Here is a 17,865-nt window from a genome sequence, read left to right on the forward strand (position 1 = left end):
CTGTGTGGGCACCACAGTATAAAAAAGATGTACAACTGTTAGAGTGTCCAAAGGAAGGCTACGAAAATGGTGAAGGGTCCAGAAAGCAAGACACACGTGGAGCAGCTGAGGTCATGTGGTTTGTTCAACCCAGAGAAGAGGAGGCTGAGGGGAGGCCTCATCACGGCCTACGGCTTCCTCATAAGGGAGAGTGGAGGGGCAGGCACTGATCTCTTCTCTCTGGTGACCAGTGATAAGACCTGTAGGAACAGCACGAAGCTGTGTCAGGGAAAGTTTAGATTGGATGTTGGGAAAAGGTTCTTCACTGAGAGGGTAGCCAGGCACAAGAACAGTTCAAGAAGTATTTAGACAATGCTCTCAGGCATATGGTTTGATTTTTAGGTAGTCCTGTGTGGATCCACAAGCTGGACATGATGATCTGTGTGGGTCCCTTCTAACTCAGGATATTCTATGATTATATGATTCTAAGCAGGCAGAAAATCATCATTAATGCTGTATTTCTTTGATGCAATTTTTGGTAGGAAATTAAAGATATTCTACAGTTCCAATTTGTTCCCTTTAAGTGAAATGCTGGGAAATCCTAAAAATAAAATCCTCTGCTAGAAAAGAAAAAGTCAGTGGTTATAATTTTATTCAAATGAATCATATCTCCATTTAAATAAAAGCATATATGTTGAAATGTGTCTGTGAAGTAAAATTCTAAATGTAGCGTATTTATTTCTATAGTGAGCAAACACAGGACTTATTTAGATATAAGTTCAATTTATGGATGCACTTAAATAGTAACAGAAAATGAAACCCAGGAATATCTGACACATTGTTGTCAAAGCAAAATATGAACACTTGGACATAGACAATTAAGCATTCCCTATGCTTTCTAGCTGAATATGCAAATTTGACATTCAAATCAGACTTCTAAAAAATACCTCACCCATGTCAAAACATGCAATTCTTAGAATATGAGGAGTCCAAAATTGAAGCCTTTTTGCTTTAGCTTTAATTACTTTGCCGTTAGTTCAGTTAAGGGCAAGGGACTTCAGTAGGTTATCATTTTGCTCTTCCCAACTGTTTCAAAAGTCAAGTAGTTTCCCCTGACAAAACATGTAGTGGATGGAATTTTTAGATGAGGAATTTACAGGAGAGTACCATGCAGAGAATTCATTATAGCTTGAAGAGGAAGCTACTTCAAGAAGGTGGCCTTGTTGTTTGCATAATATGTTTGCCTGTTGCAAACTAAGGGTAACTGCTGAACTGATTTAATGAATTGCATGTATTTTTGGTATCTAAAAAGAAGCATGGAGCTAGTTCTGGAAGACAGAGGGTCAAAAATCTGATTATATGAAGTAAAAAAATATTTTATGGGATACACTGTTAAGATGTGCATTTGCCAATACACATACACAGCACTACCGAATGTAGATTAACAGGACAAAGGAATCTAATGAACTATACTTCAGTGTCACTTGGCTTTTAAGACTGACAGACGTAATGTGCCTCTCTATTCTCACATGATGCTGTGCTGTCTCGCTCCTCAGGTGAGACTAGGTCTGAGTTTGGATTTAGTATTTCCAGTTCATGGTAGAAGTTCTTACCCCATTCAAGTACTTTAGTGCCATTGTTCCATTGCTTGCAATTCCAGTATTCTGCACTATTATACATTTTTGTAATATCATATCATACATCATATCGTATCATATCAATTATATTACAGGGTCATGGATTATTACCATCATTGAACAAAAGGCATCAGAGTACTCTACAAGACTCCAACCCTACTTCAGGACTATTTTAAAGGCTAAAATGGAACTGTGGTGGCAATTAGGTGTTGGTGGATAACAAAAAATGTTTTTATAAATATATTGATGGCAAGAGGAGGGCCAAGGAGAATCTCCATTCTTTGCTGGATGCAAGGGGGAACATGACTACTGAGGATAAGGAAAAAGCTGAGGTTCTTAATGCCTTCTTTGCATCTGTCTTTACTAGCCAAACCACTTATCTTCGGAGTACTCAGCCTCCCGACCTAGAAGTCTGGTACGGGGAGCAGAAGAACCCCTCCACAGTTCAGGTGGAAACAGCTAGAGACAGGCTGCTCCACCTGGACTGTCACAAGTCATGGGGCAAGATGGAGTTGGCAGATGTGATTGCTGGGCCGCTTTCCATCATCTATCAGTGGTCATAGTCATCCGGAGAGATCCCATATGACTGGAGACTAAGTGGCAGCCCATGGCTTGGACAGGTACACTCTTTGCTGAGTTAAAAACTGGCTGGGTGACTGGGCCCAGAGAGTGGTGGTGAAATGCAACCAGAGACCGGTCACCAGTGGTGTTCCCCAGGGATCAGTGTTGGGGCCCATCCTCTTTAATATCTTTATTGATGTAAATTTAGATGAGGGAATTGAGTGCACCCTCAGTAAGTTTGCAGATGACACCAAGTTGAGGGGAAGTGTGAGTCTGCCAGAGGGTAGGAAGGCCCTGCAGAGGGACCTGGACAGGATGGGTTGATGGGCACAGGCCAATGGGATGAGGTTCAACATAGCTAAGTTCCAGGTCCTGCACTTTGGCCACAACCCCATGCAGTGCTACAGGCTTGGGGCAGAGTGGCTGGAAAGCTGTGCAGAGGAAAAGGATCTGGGGGTGACGGTCAATGCTCACCTGAACATGAGCCAGCAGTGTGGCCAAGAAGGCCAACAGCATCCTGGCTTATATCAGGAATAGTGTAGCCAGCATTGATTTTTCCCCTGTACTCTGCTCTGGTGAGGCCGCACCTCAAGTACTGCGTTCAGCTTTGGGGCCCTCACTACAAGAAGGACATCGAGGCCCTGGAACATGTCCAGAGAAGGGCTACAAAGCTGGTGAGGGGTCTGGGACACAAGTCCTGTGAGGAGCAGCTGAGGGAACTGGGGTTGTTTAGTCGAGAAGAGGCTCAGGGGAGACCTTATTCATCTCTGCAACTACCTGAAAGGAAGGTGTGGGGAGCTGGGTGTCGGCCTCTTCTCACAGATAACTAGCTTTAGGACTAGAGGGAATGGCCCCAAGTTGTGCCAGGGGAGGTTTAGGTTGGAAATGAGGAGACATTTCTTCTCAGAAAGAGCAGTCAGGCATTGGAATGGGTTGCTCAGGGAGGTGGTGGAGTTACCATCCCTGGGGGTGTTTAAGGAAAGATTGGACATAGTGCTTAGGCACATGGTTTAGGGGGTGACATTGGTAACAGGGTGATGGTTGGACCAGGTATCTTGGAGGTGTTTTCCAACCTTAATGATTGTATGATTCTGCAAACCGGCATCATTGGAAGATCTATGTCATTATTCTAAGGCAACATTTTTTTAACTTTTAGGTATTCAGCAAATGTGCACAAATGAATAATATCAAAAATCCTCATTAGATTTAAAGCAGAAAAAGGGCCAGAAGAAGTGATATGAATTGAGGAACCAAAGTTGTATTACTCTTGACTAAAGAAGTTATCAGGAGGGAAATGGAAACTGTGAAATACATATCAGACAGTTTCTACTGCACTCTAGATAAATGAAGAATGAACCTAACTATGAAGGGTCTGAGACAAACTGTAATTAAGTTAATTTTCTTTTTTTTGGTGGTGTCGGTCAGACTGGAAATTCTTCTTGCTTGACTTAAACTATCTCTGGTGTGAAATGACTGAAGAACAAGTTCAGCCTATGACATCATTTGGGGTAGCACGAAACCTAAAGAGAAGAACAGAAAAACATTAGCATAGCAGAAAATCTATACATACATATATATATCATATACACACATAAACATATGTGGACCTTTGTCCACCAGATCTTAAAAGCATTTACAGCAACAAACACTGTTATGAAGACATCGTTGCCTATGCACAACCTGGCATTGTTGATCTATCCCATTCACACTCTGTGTCTCTTTGTCTTGTGTTTTCTCTGGGATTTCATCAATTCTAGAAAATGAACAGTAGTCTTATTGAGTATCTTGAGTCCCAAAGTCTATTTGATAGTCATTGCAGACTTGATGTGCAGCAGTCTTTGTTAAGAAACACTGATCTTTACATAAACAGACTGACCTTTTTAACTGGTATTTTGTCAGGACCGGCTGAAGGAAGGAGGGGGAGAGAAGAGGGGGAGAGAGCCTGTACTACTTGTTGATGTAGGAGAAAGTGTATTTCAAGGCAAAGGGGAAAGATGGTATGCCTTTCATTTTTATAACTGCGTCACACATATAATCACACATATGCCTATATATTTAACAGCTACTACACCTGAAATGGACACTATTTTTTTCTTCATTAACAGTAGCATCCTTCCTCTACTTCTTTTCTTCCCTCATCTCTAAGGAAAAAAAAAGAAAAAAAAAAACCACACACACAACACCACCAACAACAAAAAGCAGGCTAAATCATTACTAAGAACAAATTACTTTATGATTTTTACTATAAAAATGACTTAAAAATGCTGATAGGAGCAAAGCAAGGTGATGCAAATGGGCTTCTGCAACTGCTCAAAAAGGATTGTGGAAGCAAAAAACTGCCTGATTGACATATGTACGAACACTTCACCCTAGTGCTCAGTGAGATGATTGAGAGAAGACAAAAACCTTTTTGATCAAAAAGGTCAACAGAAATGATGTGTCTTGTGAAGAGCATATGTAGCACAACAAACAAGAGCTGGTGTTATACTGGCAGCCATCCCATTTTGTCCAATGTATACATCACATGGTCTATATGATCACTTTTCTTACTGATCCTGGAAAGCATATAAACATGGTGTAAACATGGCCAAATTATCTTACTCTCATGTAAAGATGCCAAAGCTTCTTGTTGAGCTGCAGCCCATTCCCTGTCAGTGGCTAGCTCTCAGTTTATTAATAACAAGCTCTCAGGCTAACTATGCCTATGGAATTATGTGTTTACTTGCCATAAACATGCATGTCTGGTTACTGTACATATATGTAAGAGCGGGACAGAGCAGGAGGGGTGGAGGGTGGGAAGGAGGATCAAGCTCCACAAATGCTGTCGCTGGCTCCCCTCCCACACACACACACCTTGAAATTCAGCACACACTCTGGAGCCACTGTGCGAGGAAAAGGGAGATTTTTTCCACCAAGCCAGCTCGTGATTTCCATACAGAGAGCCAACAAGCGCAGGGAAGGGGAGGAGGGACGGGGGAACGCTTCGTTTAGACAGTGCAGGGAGGGGGGCACGGATGCTCAGCGGGAACATTCTCCCTCCGCTTCCCCAGCCCTACCGTCCACCCCCGGTGCCCTCCCCTGCGGGAAGAGAGTTCCCCGTGCAGGGGCCGCCGCCTGGCGCCCTCCCCCGCCGGGGACGCTGAGCGGGCCCCGGCCACTGCAGCCAGGATGGGGCCGCCGCAGCCGGACGGGCAGCCAGGCGCCGGAGAGAGGCAGCTCCGGGGATGGGGGGGCACGTCTGCGCAAAGAAAAAAAAAAAAAGGGGGGGAAAAAAAAAACACACCCACAACCAACACCCAAAACAAAGGGATCTGAAACAAAGGCTTCTCCGCGGGCAGGGGAGATGCTGAAGGCAGGGGTCCTCTTACCCGGTCGATACCGCCGCTGTCGCTCGCTGGATTGCGGCTGCAGGAGGACGAGGGCCGGCAGCCAGCCCCGGCCGTGCCGCTTCCCCGTGTTCCGAGGCCCGGTGGCGAGCCCGGTGCCCCCGCCCTGCTCCGCGCTCCCCCGCGTCCCGCCGCGCGGGGCTCTCCGCGGCTGGCCCTCCCCGCGCTATCCCTGCCTCCCTCCCTCCCACCTCCCTCCTCCCTCCCGGGAGGGGATCAGCGGGTCCTGGCTCCGGCGCGGGGACCCCTGCTGGTGTCCCCTCCCCAGCGCCCCAGCCCGCCCCTCTGCCGCAGACGGCGGGACGAGCGCGCCTGCGAGTCGCCTGCTGCACGGTGCAGGCTTGTCGTTGCTCGGCTCGGGTCGCCGAAATCCCTCTCCTCCTGCCCGCTGTTCAGATCCCCCGATTTCCTTGAGGATCACCACCACCATCATCAACAACAACAACAACAAAAACACAAAAACAACAGCAAAACACGAAACAAGAAGAAGCACACACACACACACACACACACAAAAGCCAACACCAAATCCTATCCCCTCCTCTTGCTATTTGGATTTCCTTCCCTACCCCTCCCCCTTCAGTTTCTTTGGGTCTTGTGCCTCTCTCTCCCCCACACAGACACAGACACACACACACACAGGCACGCACGGTGTGAATGGTTTTACTTGCCGCTGTGCCACAAGGAGCTGCTGATGGTTTCCAAAGTCCCACCACCACGCAAATCCCTCCTTTAGCTTGAAGCTGAAGATCATGGACTGTATGTTTGGATTCGGGATGCATTTTTCTCACAGTCGCTTCGTTTCTTGAAATTTCACCCGGTGAGTAGGTTTTATTTCACATTCAGATTGCTCGTCTCCACCAAACAGACCCTTAAAAAAAAAGGGAAGGGAAAGGAAAGGAAAGGAAAGGAAAGGAAAGGAAAGGAAAGGAAAGGAAAGGAAAGGAAAGGAAAGGAAAGGAAAGGAAAGGAAAGGAAAGGAAAGGGGAAAGGAAAGGAAAGGAAAGGAAAGGAAAGGAAAGGAAAGGAAAGGAAAGGAAAGGAAAGGAAAGGAAAGGAAAGGAAAGGAAAGGAAAGGAAAGGAAAGGAAAGGAAAGGAAAGGAAAGGAAAGGAAAAGGAAAGGAACCTTCCAATTGTCTCGTCTTGCTTCTCAATCTTTCAATAGCTTGCTTCTCTCCACTTTATGAACTCGAAGAAATCCTGAAGCAACTGCCCTATTTGCCCACTCCATTCCACACGTTAGTCACAGCTCTCAGCACTAAGTTGCGATCTGCACCGCAGTCTCACATGCACGGTCCTTACCATTCCGCTGCTTATTCATCACGTTTTATTAATGTTTTCATCAGACACTCTAGCTGCTACATTGTGGTTTAACCCTTGCAGACACAGTGACTCGCAGGGACGTCGGAAGGGCCCGGTGTTTCTCTCCGTGTGGGAAGACGGACAGAAATCGCCAGTGGTTAAGGGGTTGTGTGTGGAAAGGAGTGGCTGGAGGTCTGCGTGGGGAGATAATGTGGAAAAGTCCATCACTCTTACTGATCCCCCGAAGAAGCTTGGATTGGATTGGGGGCAGGGAATTGTGCCCCAGAAGGGGCTGGAGGGGAAGAGAAGGGATTTTCCAGACCTCTGTCCTGCTGTTTCTGCTTGAAGGGAGCACCTCGGGAAGAGAGGCCAGGCTTGCCGGGGGCGTGGAGCGCTGCTGCAGCGCGCTCCCGCTGCGCAGGTGCTTGCCCCTGCTGCGCGCCCTTCCTGTGGTTCTGGATCCCACTGCACGTCCCGGTTGTATTTTTTACTGTTTTAGGGAATATTTATAATTTTGCTCGCCTAGGGTAGGAACAAGGTGTCGCCTTCACAAAACGTATGCCGCGCACACATATATATATATATACATATATATATATATATATATAGCCCGCCGCGTTCCAAGTGAAGACTGTCTTTTGAATCATGTAGGCACGTAGGCACTTCTTTACTTTGACAGAAAAATACAGAAGAGGACCGAGGGAAATAAATTGTTTTTGTTAAAAAAAAAAAAAAAAAGATCGAGCGCCTTTAGAGTGCTATTTCTGGCTAATACTTCCAACATTTTAGCGTCTCTAATTAGCGGCAGAGATCCACCCACGTTCAATAGCAGAAGGTAGGGAGGGAACATGTTACTTCTCATGGGGAGGTATTGACTGAGCTCCATTTAAATCTGTCATTTAGTGTGCGGGATAAGTGTGTGTGTGTGTGTGTGCAGTCATGTCTCCAAAGCAGTACGTGCATAGATCATGAGAAGGGTGCTCAAGGCTTGCAAGCAGGTAGAGGTACCAGTGAGAAACACACGAGATCTGAATTTATTGCCTGGTGGCAAGCAGAGAACCGAAAAAATCAATGCCCTCTTCAATATCGTGCTCCCGAGAGTGCTCTGCCCGCCCCACTCCCCTCCCCCACCTCCTACCCCCGCCTCCAAATTTCTGGTTGATGTCGGGAAAGGGGGAGTGAAAAAAAGAGCCCTTCAAGCGTGGGATCCAAAATTCATCCTTCCTCCAGCTCCTCTCTTCTCCCAGCAGCTGGACACCCCCCCCCCTCCCCCCCGCCCCCAGCTACTTCCCTCCTTACAGACAAGTGTCTTTCTCCCGGAGACTGTCCTCCAGCAGATTTTCCTCATACCGGCATTGCCGACCTGCCGTCCTCTCCCCCTCCCGCCCCCCCTCCTGTACACACCGCTTCCTGCCCCGGCCCTCTTCTCACGGGACGGGGGTAATTAACCAAATCCCAGCCGTTTCTCCCGAATTGCCTGCCTCTGACGCTGCTGCTACAGGGATTCTCCCGCACCAGGCTCCTCAGGAAAGTTTCTGTTCATTCAGACCCCCTTCCCTTTCCAAGTATAGAGGATTACCTAGGTAAGTGCGTTTCAAAATCTCTACCTGATTTTTCACCCTATTTTTTTTTCTTTTTTTTTTTTGAAACGTAAAAAGTCCGGGGGGATTAACTCGCTGCGGGAATAACTCATCCGTTGTTGAGCATCACCTCGCCGTGCTAGTTAAATGATAGCGCTCTGCAGAAGAGATTTATGTGACCATCAGCAGAATATTTCCCGGGTTTCAGAGCAGTCTATGTTTTCTCTATGCCGACGAGGGTGGGAGATGGTAGGACAGGATGAGGGCAGCGGAGTTGTTTAGATCGCAGTCACGGTGATGGATGACAGCGGTGCCTGGGCAGTAAAACTGACACAGGTTGGACCGGGTGGTGTTTCTATACTCAGCAGACAGGGAGGGGGGGCACCGAACCTTTTCCATACAAACATCAAATAAATCAATGTAATTAATGTAGTCTTAATAGGCGATTGTAACCAGCGAGCATGAGGCACGTTTAATACAGAAGATTCCCATTAGCCTTTATGGTTCATTTCCAGCGTCCAGCACTCCCAGACCAGAGGATACCCTCTACTTGAATAGGGCTGGATGACTCATTAAAAATAAGAATGCCAGGGAGCAGCCTGGCAATTTTTTGCTTAGGTTTGGTTGGTTCTTTTGCTTTTTGTAGAAAGGAGTGGCAGCGTGCAAATACCTCCCGATCCTCATGCCCCAGTCCTGGGGGAATGGTCTGAAACAGTCCTCTTCCCTTCTTGTAGGTGTCCAGCCTCTCTGCTTGTTTGTGGCTGGCTTCACTGTCAAGGATTACCGTTCCCTCCTCTGTCACCTTCAAACTCCCTGAAGCTATGTGGCTTTGGGACTCCGTTTCGATTAGGAGATAATTTTCCATTCTCAAATATTGTCAGTGGCAGGCCAACCCCCAGGGAGGGGGCTCGGACTGAGGAAACACCTTTAGAGATGCATGCCTGGACCTAACCCTGCGTCGTCGTTCCTCTAAGTTGTGCCTGTCCCTGGGGGTGAGACACTGTGGGCAGGGCGGGCGGGGGCAGCCAGAGGGGCTCAGGGTGGAGGGGGCTCCGGCAGCCCAGTGGCAGCGCCGGCCTCCCACGGATCCCCGCAGGAGAGGGAGGCTTGCTGCTTCACTGCTTCACCTGGCCCTAAGCAGGGGAAGGAGGAACTGAGCCCTTAGGGGACTGGGTGTCTGCACTGCTCCAGCCCTCAGGCCACCCCACCTGGCTCTGTAGACTTGCGAAGACTGCTTGCGACAGGGGGCCGGAGGGACCTGACTGGGAAGGGTTAATTAGGGGTTGCGGGGTGCTCCAAGCATGAGTCCTGAGTGCTCCTCATAGATGCGCTAGCCAATCCTAGGCAACAGAAGCATGAACTATATGTAGCATGGTGTAAAAATCGAGGTAAAGAAAATAGGATGTACACCGTCACCGCATATCAGAAGGCAGGAGACCTGATTTTTGGGGGCTATGATTCCTGTGCTACTTAGAGATCATCAAGCATTTAAAAAGGTAAGGACTTTGTTACCAGCGATCTGTATTGTGACAGACTCCCGAATTCAAGTGTATCTTCTGCATACCTTTCTTTAAGTGTTAAATCATGCAGTGCAGAGAGTGGAAAGAAGTGGAATATGGTATGATTTACCGTTTGAGATTTTTTTTTTTGAAAGACTACATTATTTTCAAGTAATAATGATTTCTTTTAGAGATTAAGGAAGTGTATGCATGTGAAGTAAAGTAAATTCATGACTGGAAGGAAAATGTAATTCATGTGATAAGTGAAGAATATTCTGTTACAGCATCAAAATCAGTCGTAGATCCACATGAAATGAAGGCCAATGTGAGACAGATCTGATTTACAAAATATATATATATATTGAATAATTCAGAGACGTGCATCTGACAAGCAAGTTTGACAGAAGAAGCAAAAATAACGTATTTGCTCACATCTAACATTACTTAAATATGCCATCACAAAAGAATGCTCTAAAAAGAATAAGTGAAGTCAAAACCTCAAAGACTGTTTATTTTCAAAGACAGGTAACTCCGACACGTTAAGTATACAGAGATAAAGCTAGAGTGGTCCTACTTACATTTACAAGATATAAGAAATAACTTCAGAGATAACTTCAGAATCCATTTAGATATCAGAGTTTTCAGACTGCTGTCAATGCCCAACTCCAGCAGTACAAGGGGTTACTCATTTTAAATATGTGCTCTATCAGCTTTACTGGAAGACCTGGGTTTGAGAATAGAGCCATTTGATGTATATCTCTTCTGCTTTCTGTATCTAAGCGTAGCAAGACCTGTAGTCTTATACACTGTTGCAGTGCTAATTATCGGAGTTCCAAAGAAGAAATGAAGAAATTACCTACAGTTTCTTGCCTTCAACCATTTTTTTTCTCTCTAAATCATGTACATAATTTAAGTGAGGAAGAAAAAACAAAATCTGTTATATTTTCAGTAAGCTGATCAACCTCCAGTGAGAACTAACCTTCCCAACAGATGCTGAGTTCACTAGAGTTGCTGTTGGGGGTGCTTGTTCATGAAATGCTGAAACCCTGTGAGTGAAAACGTTAACTAGGAAACATGAAAACAAGCAGCTGAATGTTTTACAGATCTTGCTGCAGAAGGCAGCATTTGTTCAACAAATCAGCAAAACAACTTGAAGATCTTGAAGTGATGTAATCTCTCTGTCTCATCCTTTCCCATTTTTTCTACTACGGTCTGAATGGTATTGTGAAGAATCAATTACAGGAGCCTACTCATTGTTTACTCCAATGTGTGTCTGAAAAGTTATTTCTTTAGTCATGTAGATTGCAGTGATTTCACTCCTCTCAATCCCATGTGGAAACAATTTTTTATGGGACTAAAATAGTTTTATTTCATTTGGACTAATTTGGAATTAAGTTATCACTTCTGGCTATGATCAGTTTAGAAAATATATTGCTTAAGATTTCAACAAAGAAAAAGGCAACACCTAACTAAAACAAAACTCTTTTTTTTTTTTTTTTTTTAACCAGCAAGCTTGCATCTTTGTTGGTTTTTGAAAATCTAAATGGAAAAATGGGACATCAAATAATTTTTACCTAAGTTTTTGCTTAGGAGAAAAAGGGAGTGGTGGTTGATACCTTCTGGAAACCTTACATGTTTTATAGGTGTTATGTGCAGCTCTTTGTTACTCCTCCCAAAGGTTCATCTCTCCTTCTCAAAGTCAGAAGTAGACATTGATTTTTTGTTTTCTGTCCTGAAATACTAGTAATCTCATTTGGGAGTGAAATCACAAGAAAGACATTTTGGCAAATAGAGCCAAAATACTCTTAGGTTGCATTAATAAAACTTGTCTTGATAGACCACTGCAGGCAGTAGCTTAAGTTAGTAATTTTAGAAGAAGTTATATTCTCATCTCAGTCTTATTCTCATCCTAACACCCAAACAAGTGTGAGTGATAATTTGTTTCTTTGTTTTTTAAATTGCAACCACATTTTTATTGTGGTATTGTTTTCCTATTGTTCAATATGTCTGCTGTTCAGTGAGGGCCTGATCTTGCACTATTAAAGTAGATCAAAGCATGGTCATTAACTTCAATGAAAGAAAGATCAATTTCCAAGATAATAAATTGGAACCAAAATTAACTTCAGTTTTAGAAAAAAATGCAAGCACCATGAAGTTAAATACTGCATACAGAGCTGTAGAAGACTTTGCATATCGTTACTCAAATATTATTAAAATAGTAAAGAATTGAAGGATTTTTATTATGATCTTATGCTGCTTTTCATCTTAGCATTATATCATCATTGATAAATTAACATTATATATACATATATATGTATATATATAAAGTTGAAGAACATTAAGAGAGCTCCATTTTCTGAAGTGCCTCACTGAACTGCATGCATTCAGTACCTTGTGACTCAAGTCATCATGCTACTGAAACTATTATGTGGTTATTTTTGTTTCCAGGCTCTGAAATTAGTTGCTTTTATGTACTATAATAAATGTGAATGCATAAAGATAGTTTTTATATACATATGCACAGGTGTATATAAATATGTATAATTTATACCATACATATATATCCATTCATTCCTCCACACATATGGTATGTATAATTGCTCCTTTGCCCTGGGTAACACCATGCAATTAAGCACAGTCCTTAATTGCATGGTCACACCATGTGGTTAAGCACAGTCTTTTTCCCACCTTCCATTGAAAGTCTCCATTTATTCTATGTGCCACAAGATAACGAGCTGACAAGAGGAAACAAGGACATTCTCTGCCATGTCAAAGCTTTAAATATTTAATGAGCCTTTCACAAATGCCACAGATTTTGTTCCGCCTTCAAAAGAAGATTGACCAGGCAATATATGCTATTAGCTAAGTTAATATTATTAAACAGTAGCGGTTTCTCTAATAACGAGGTGTGATCTCAAGGCTTGTTTGTCAGATATCTTTATAGTAGCATTCACATTAATGACGGTTAGAAAGTTCTGCTCATTTGCAGTAACACTTTCACTGCCACATCTACCAGCACATGATTAATGAGAAAAGTGATTTTTTGGGTATTTATTATACATTACAAATAAAGGACTTAAATCTGGGGAATCAGATCACTACTCTATACCTTTAATCCCATATTATCACTACTGAGAACCATGGAGAGATCATTTAGGTCTTTCAGTATTTTGTATAAAACAGTAGTTCAGAATAAATACAACAGATTTATATCCATTGGAAATAACAAAAAGACCTGGTTAACTGACTGTGGATGACCACTCCAAGTCAAATGGGATTATTAAAATCCATTATAAACCAATCTTCCCTTCCTTCCTTCCTTCCTTCCTTTCTTCCTTCCTTCCTTCCTTTCCTGCCTTTCCTTCCCTCCCTCCCTCCCTCCCTCCTTCCTTTCTTCAGTATTTTTTTCCTACTTGAAATCTCTGTTTCTAAAGAGGCTTAACTTCACATGTGAAAAACAGTGTTACCGAAAAATGGTGGCAGCACAAGAATGCACTTTAATTACCTATTTTTCGTCTGAAACATTGTTGATCTCCATTAATTAGAAGTTTAAGAGGACAGACAGAACATATTTTTATTATGAGAAATTATATATAAATATATTTAAACTTAAAGTGCATCCCTAAAGGCTAGAATTGTTTTATTTTGAACATGAAATGTACTGTATATCTATACATGTACTTTGGCATCTTGATATTGATCATATCAGTACTGTCTTTACTTATAACAAATATTTAACACAGCGCAAGCAGAATGTCAACATTCCTCTGTTACTTCATCTCATCCATCTTGAACTGGGGGCAGATCTACAGTGCAGAACTGATATCCACCTCTTTTCTTCAAGGAGGTGTGGATGCTCAGCATTTCTTGGTTTAATCAATTTATTCCTTAGTTTTGTATCAATGTTTCTAATGAACATGCTTTCTTATGTAAAGCATCAGTGTTTATGCAAGTGGGGACTCATCTGGCTGCCAGCTTCGGAAACTATGAATTTATTTCACATAGAACCATTAGCTGGTGATGACCATTAGTTAGTGGTGTTCTCTTTGTTTAATTACTCCTCCTGTGGGATATGAATCTTACTCATTAGGTTAAAAAGTAAAAGCTTTAGTAACCTATTAAGTATCTTTTAAGCTGTCTGTTAACATATGTTTATCAGGTTGATTCACATTAGTTGGAGAAACAATAGTGGCTTTTTATGAAAGGCTTTGTATAAAACAGATTAATTTTGACATAAAGCTTTGTCTTGGCTAGGCAAAGCCTGGAACATTTTCTTTTTCTCAGTCCTTCTAGAGAAAAAGAAAAGAGAAAAGAAAAGAGAAAAAAAAGAAAAGAAAAGAAAAGAAAAGAAAAGAAAAGAAAAGAAAAGAAAAGGAAAAGAAAGAAAAGAAAAGAAAGAAAGGAAAAGGAAAGAAAAGAAAAGAAAAGAAAAGAAAAGAAAAGAAAAGAAAAGAAAAAGAAAAGAGAGAAAAGAGAAGGAAGAAAAGAGAAGGAAAGAAAAGAGAAGGAAAGAAAAGAAGAAAAGAAAAGAAAAGAAAAGAAAAGAAAGAAAAGAAAAGAAAAGAAAGAAAAAGAAAAGAGAGAAAAGAGAAGGAAAGAAAAGAGAAGGAAAGAAAAGAGAAGGAAAGAAAAAAGAAAAGAAAAGAAAAGAAAAGAAAAAAGAAAAGAAAAAGAAAAGAAAAGAAAAGAAAAGAAAAGAAAAGAAAAGAAAAGAAAAGAAAAGAAAAGAAAAGAAAAAAGGAAGAGGAAAAGAGAGAAAATAAAAAAGAAGAAAAGAAAAGAAAAAAAGAAAAGAAAAAAAAGAAAAGAAAAGAAAAAAGAAAAGAAAAGAAAGAAGAGGCTGTAATAAAGACATCCTATATTCCTCGTATCTAGAGGACTGCACTGATGTGTAATCTCTAATGAGAAACATGGTCAATGTCTCCTGTTCTGCACTGAAAAGATGCTAACTGGAAGTTTAAAGTTTTTCAGCATTAGCTTAGAATCTTTCTACTAGCACAGAATGTGTTTTTCTATCAGCTGCAAAAAGAAATAGTGATAATTTTGTGCTATGATGGTTTTAGTTTATCACATAGCTAAATTAAAACAGTTGAGAGATTGTAATTTGTGATGAGAGTCTAAAACCCAGACTTTCTCTCCTTTTATAATGATGTTCTCAAGAAAGGCGTCTTTTAACAGACATACTTTTTCTTAATTTTGTAATTTCTTCTAAATTTGTCAAAAAGGTGTCAAAGAATATTTCTTTCCAGATAAAATTAATGAATCACAATCATGCTTAGGAACAAGACCTAAGAGAAAGCTTCAGTGATACATTTGTATGAGATAGCAAGCTGCCCAGTATATGACATAATTATTACTTTTACAACCAAGTCTTGTGTATTATCCATCCTGAGATGCAATTAAGTCCAGAATGACTTGCTGAAGCTTGAATCTTTGTTCAGTCAGCCATAAAGTCCCTACTCTTACTATAAAAAATTAATAGCTATAACATGAACATTTAAGAGGATCTGGCTATTTCCCATATACTAGTTACAGGCTTAAAATGATGAGGCAAAGGGACTTATGCAAAGTCATGCAACAGTTTATGGTAGGATCAGACATGGAACTATGGTTTAGTGAATCCTCTATGAGTCCTGTGTAGGCAGTAGGCAGTGTTCACAACAGGTTACAAGTTTTTTTTTTTTTTTTTTTTTTTCTTTCCCTGATAAGGCAGTCGTGGTATAAGTCTATTTTTTTCTGCTAGGATAAATGGGCTGAAACCTGGGAATCTGAAAGGAGGTGAAACCATCCATTTACAACAGCTGCAAATCAGCTCCACCGTCTGTGAAATCATCTGTAAAATATGGAGCACCGTTGTCTGAAAGACATAATAGAAGAGCAGAGCAAAAACATTATCATTCTATTAGGTATCAACACTAAGAAACAAAGTACAAAAAATTGTCAATTCCTATTGAAATATATCCAGAAATGCAGTGAAAGAAAAATATCATGCTTTTAGATCTTTATGGAGATTATTTCTAGCTATTGGTCTAAACTGTAGTGACTCATTTTCACATGAAAAAATAAAATCAAGAGGAGTGTAAGTTTTTCATCAGATATCACTTTTCTAAAATTACAGGGCAATATTCCACTACTTGAACTAAAGCACCTAAACTGATAAATTCATTTTTAGAAATCCCAAACCCATGATTTTTATTACGAAAATTTGAAACAGGAACAGAATTATGGATTTGGTTAGATATTGTCTGATGGACTGGAAGTACATGAAACTAGGCCGTCAGCTGAATTTTGTATATATGGCCTTGCTACATTCAATCAAATTTTTGTCCCTCTTCCTAAAACCAGAGAACTACACTCCATTAGTTTTTTTCCTTCATCATTTTATAAACAATGCTAGAGCTTCAACAGCTTCAAAAAAACCTTTTGTTTTGTCTGACCCTTCCCTTCCCTTCCCTTCCCTGCCCTGCCCCTCCCTTCCCCTCCCTCAGAGGGAGAATTCAGCATAACTTTGCACCAAGCAGTCTCCATTCCCTCTAATGTGAATTTTATTCAGCTCAACAAACTGTTGATGAACAAAATTTCCTCTCACCCCATCTTCTTTTAGCCTAATGAGTCCTTTCGCAATCAACAGTTAGTTATATTAGGGTTGGTCCTCAGACTTGAACCGAAGCCTTAGTTTGCAGCCTGAAAATATCTGCTTCCTTCCATTTTAGAAGGCATACTAAGGACCTACTTAATCACCATTAAAATACATCCAACAAGATTATTGTAGTACATGACACTGAATATTTTAGGTTAAACATTAAGTTTTAAAAATTGCAATTAATTGTAACACAAGTTTCTAAATACTTGTTTCCTGTTAGGATTTTCTGTGAACATGAATACTCCAGGGTGCAAAATGGTGTCATAGCAATACACATCAGTATGTACCTGAGGAAATACTGTACCAGAAACACTTCCAGTCCTTTTCCTGTATAACAGATTCCAAACTTTTTCAAAGAGGTCTTGTGTTGTTTCCATTCTTACCTTTTTCATACCATCAGATGTTTTAAGGTAATTTTTTTGGAAGTTTGGAAGAATGCTTAGAATAACTTCCGTGATAGAGATGTGACAAGACTGAAATATCATGTACAGTACTACATGTAAATATTTTTTTACATGGGACAGTCCATGTACATTCATGAACTTGGAAACATAAAGGCTTAAGAACTTTTATGGATATAGTAATTCAGCCTGGAGTAGGTTTAAAGCTCTCAAAGCAGCAGGTTTTACTGTGTCTTCATGGCACCCTGGGTGTCTGATACCTAGGGGTCAAGCAGGATTCTGCTTAGATGTCTCAGGATTTAACATCTGTGTAGCTCCTTGTGTGACTGATGGATTTCATCTTCCCAAGGACATAGGCAGTAACCCTCATCTAAAGATGAGCAGCTGAGATACCATGAAGTGTGGGTAAATTTCTCTCTGTTTTATAACCTACACAATTCATGTGTTCAAGACATCCAGATGCCTCACATTCTTTCATAAATCATGCACTGTGCTGCGTCTTTACACAGTAGAGAAGAGCTACTCCTCCTGGTTTGTGACCACAGAAAAAAGGCTGAAGAGCCAGAGTCTGCATCTGAGCAAGAAGCCAAGCCACAACCCAGGCAGATGCAGGCCTCAGTGGTGGCACGGCCCTATGGCCATGCTGGAGAGCAATGCGGGGCTGATGGTCACAGGGATCTGTTAGTGGCCTGATGGCTGTCAGGCACGGATGGGTGCAGCTAGTTCCGAGGTCCTGTTGGGAGCCCAAGTGATATTGCAGGGACCAGGGCAGGAGCAGGCAAACCAGCATCACCTAGGCGGGGACTGAAGGCCCAGGAATCCCAAGAGGTTGGTGGAGGCCCCAGGTGAAGCCAGTCAGGGCCACTGAGGCCCATT

General features: G+C 42.0%; 1 protein-coding gene and 1 long non-coding RNA gene across 3 annotated transcripts in view; one reads left to right on the top strand and one right to left on the bottom strand.

Moving 5' to 3' along the window:
- Positions 1–650: 650 nt before the first annotated feature.
- LOC118243336 (uncharacterized) lies at positions 651–5,729 on the bottom strand. 2 transcript variants are annotated; one of them, XR_007708622.1, is made up of 3 exons: positions 5,546–5,729; positions 4,249–4,318; positions 651–3,697 (listed from the first exon to the last, which is right to left on the bottom strand). It is a non-coding gene; the product is annotated as an uncharacterized LOC118243336 (long non-coding RNA). The 2 variants fall into 2 exon arrangements; XR_004777258.2 differs by having other exon boundaries at positions 3,858–4,318.
- Positions 5,730–5,889: 160 nt separating this feature from the next.
- Positions 5,890–17,865, top strand: part of BRINP3 (BMP/retinoic acid inducible neural specific 3) — a 252,538-nt gene continuing 240,562 nt past the window's right edge. Inside the window, exon 1 of the mRNA XM_035537312.2 lies at positions 5,890–6,383. The gene's annotated coding sequence lies outside the window, so the exon portion shown is untranslated. The remainder of the gene's footprint in view (positions 6,384–17,865) is intronic.

Source organism: Cygnus atratus, chromosome 8 (assembly GCF_013377495.2).
Source record: "Cygnus atratus isolate AKBS03 ecotype Queensland, Australia chromosome 8, CAtr_DNAZoo_HiC_assembly, whole genome shotgun sequence".
Classification (NCBI taxonomy): domain Eukaryota; kingdom Metazoa; phylum Chordata; class Aves; order Anseriformes; family Anatidae; genus Cygnus; species Cygnus atratus.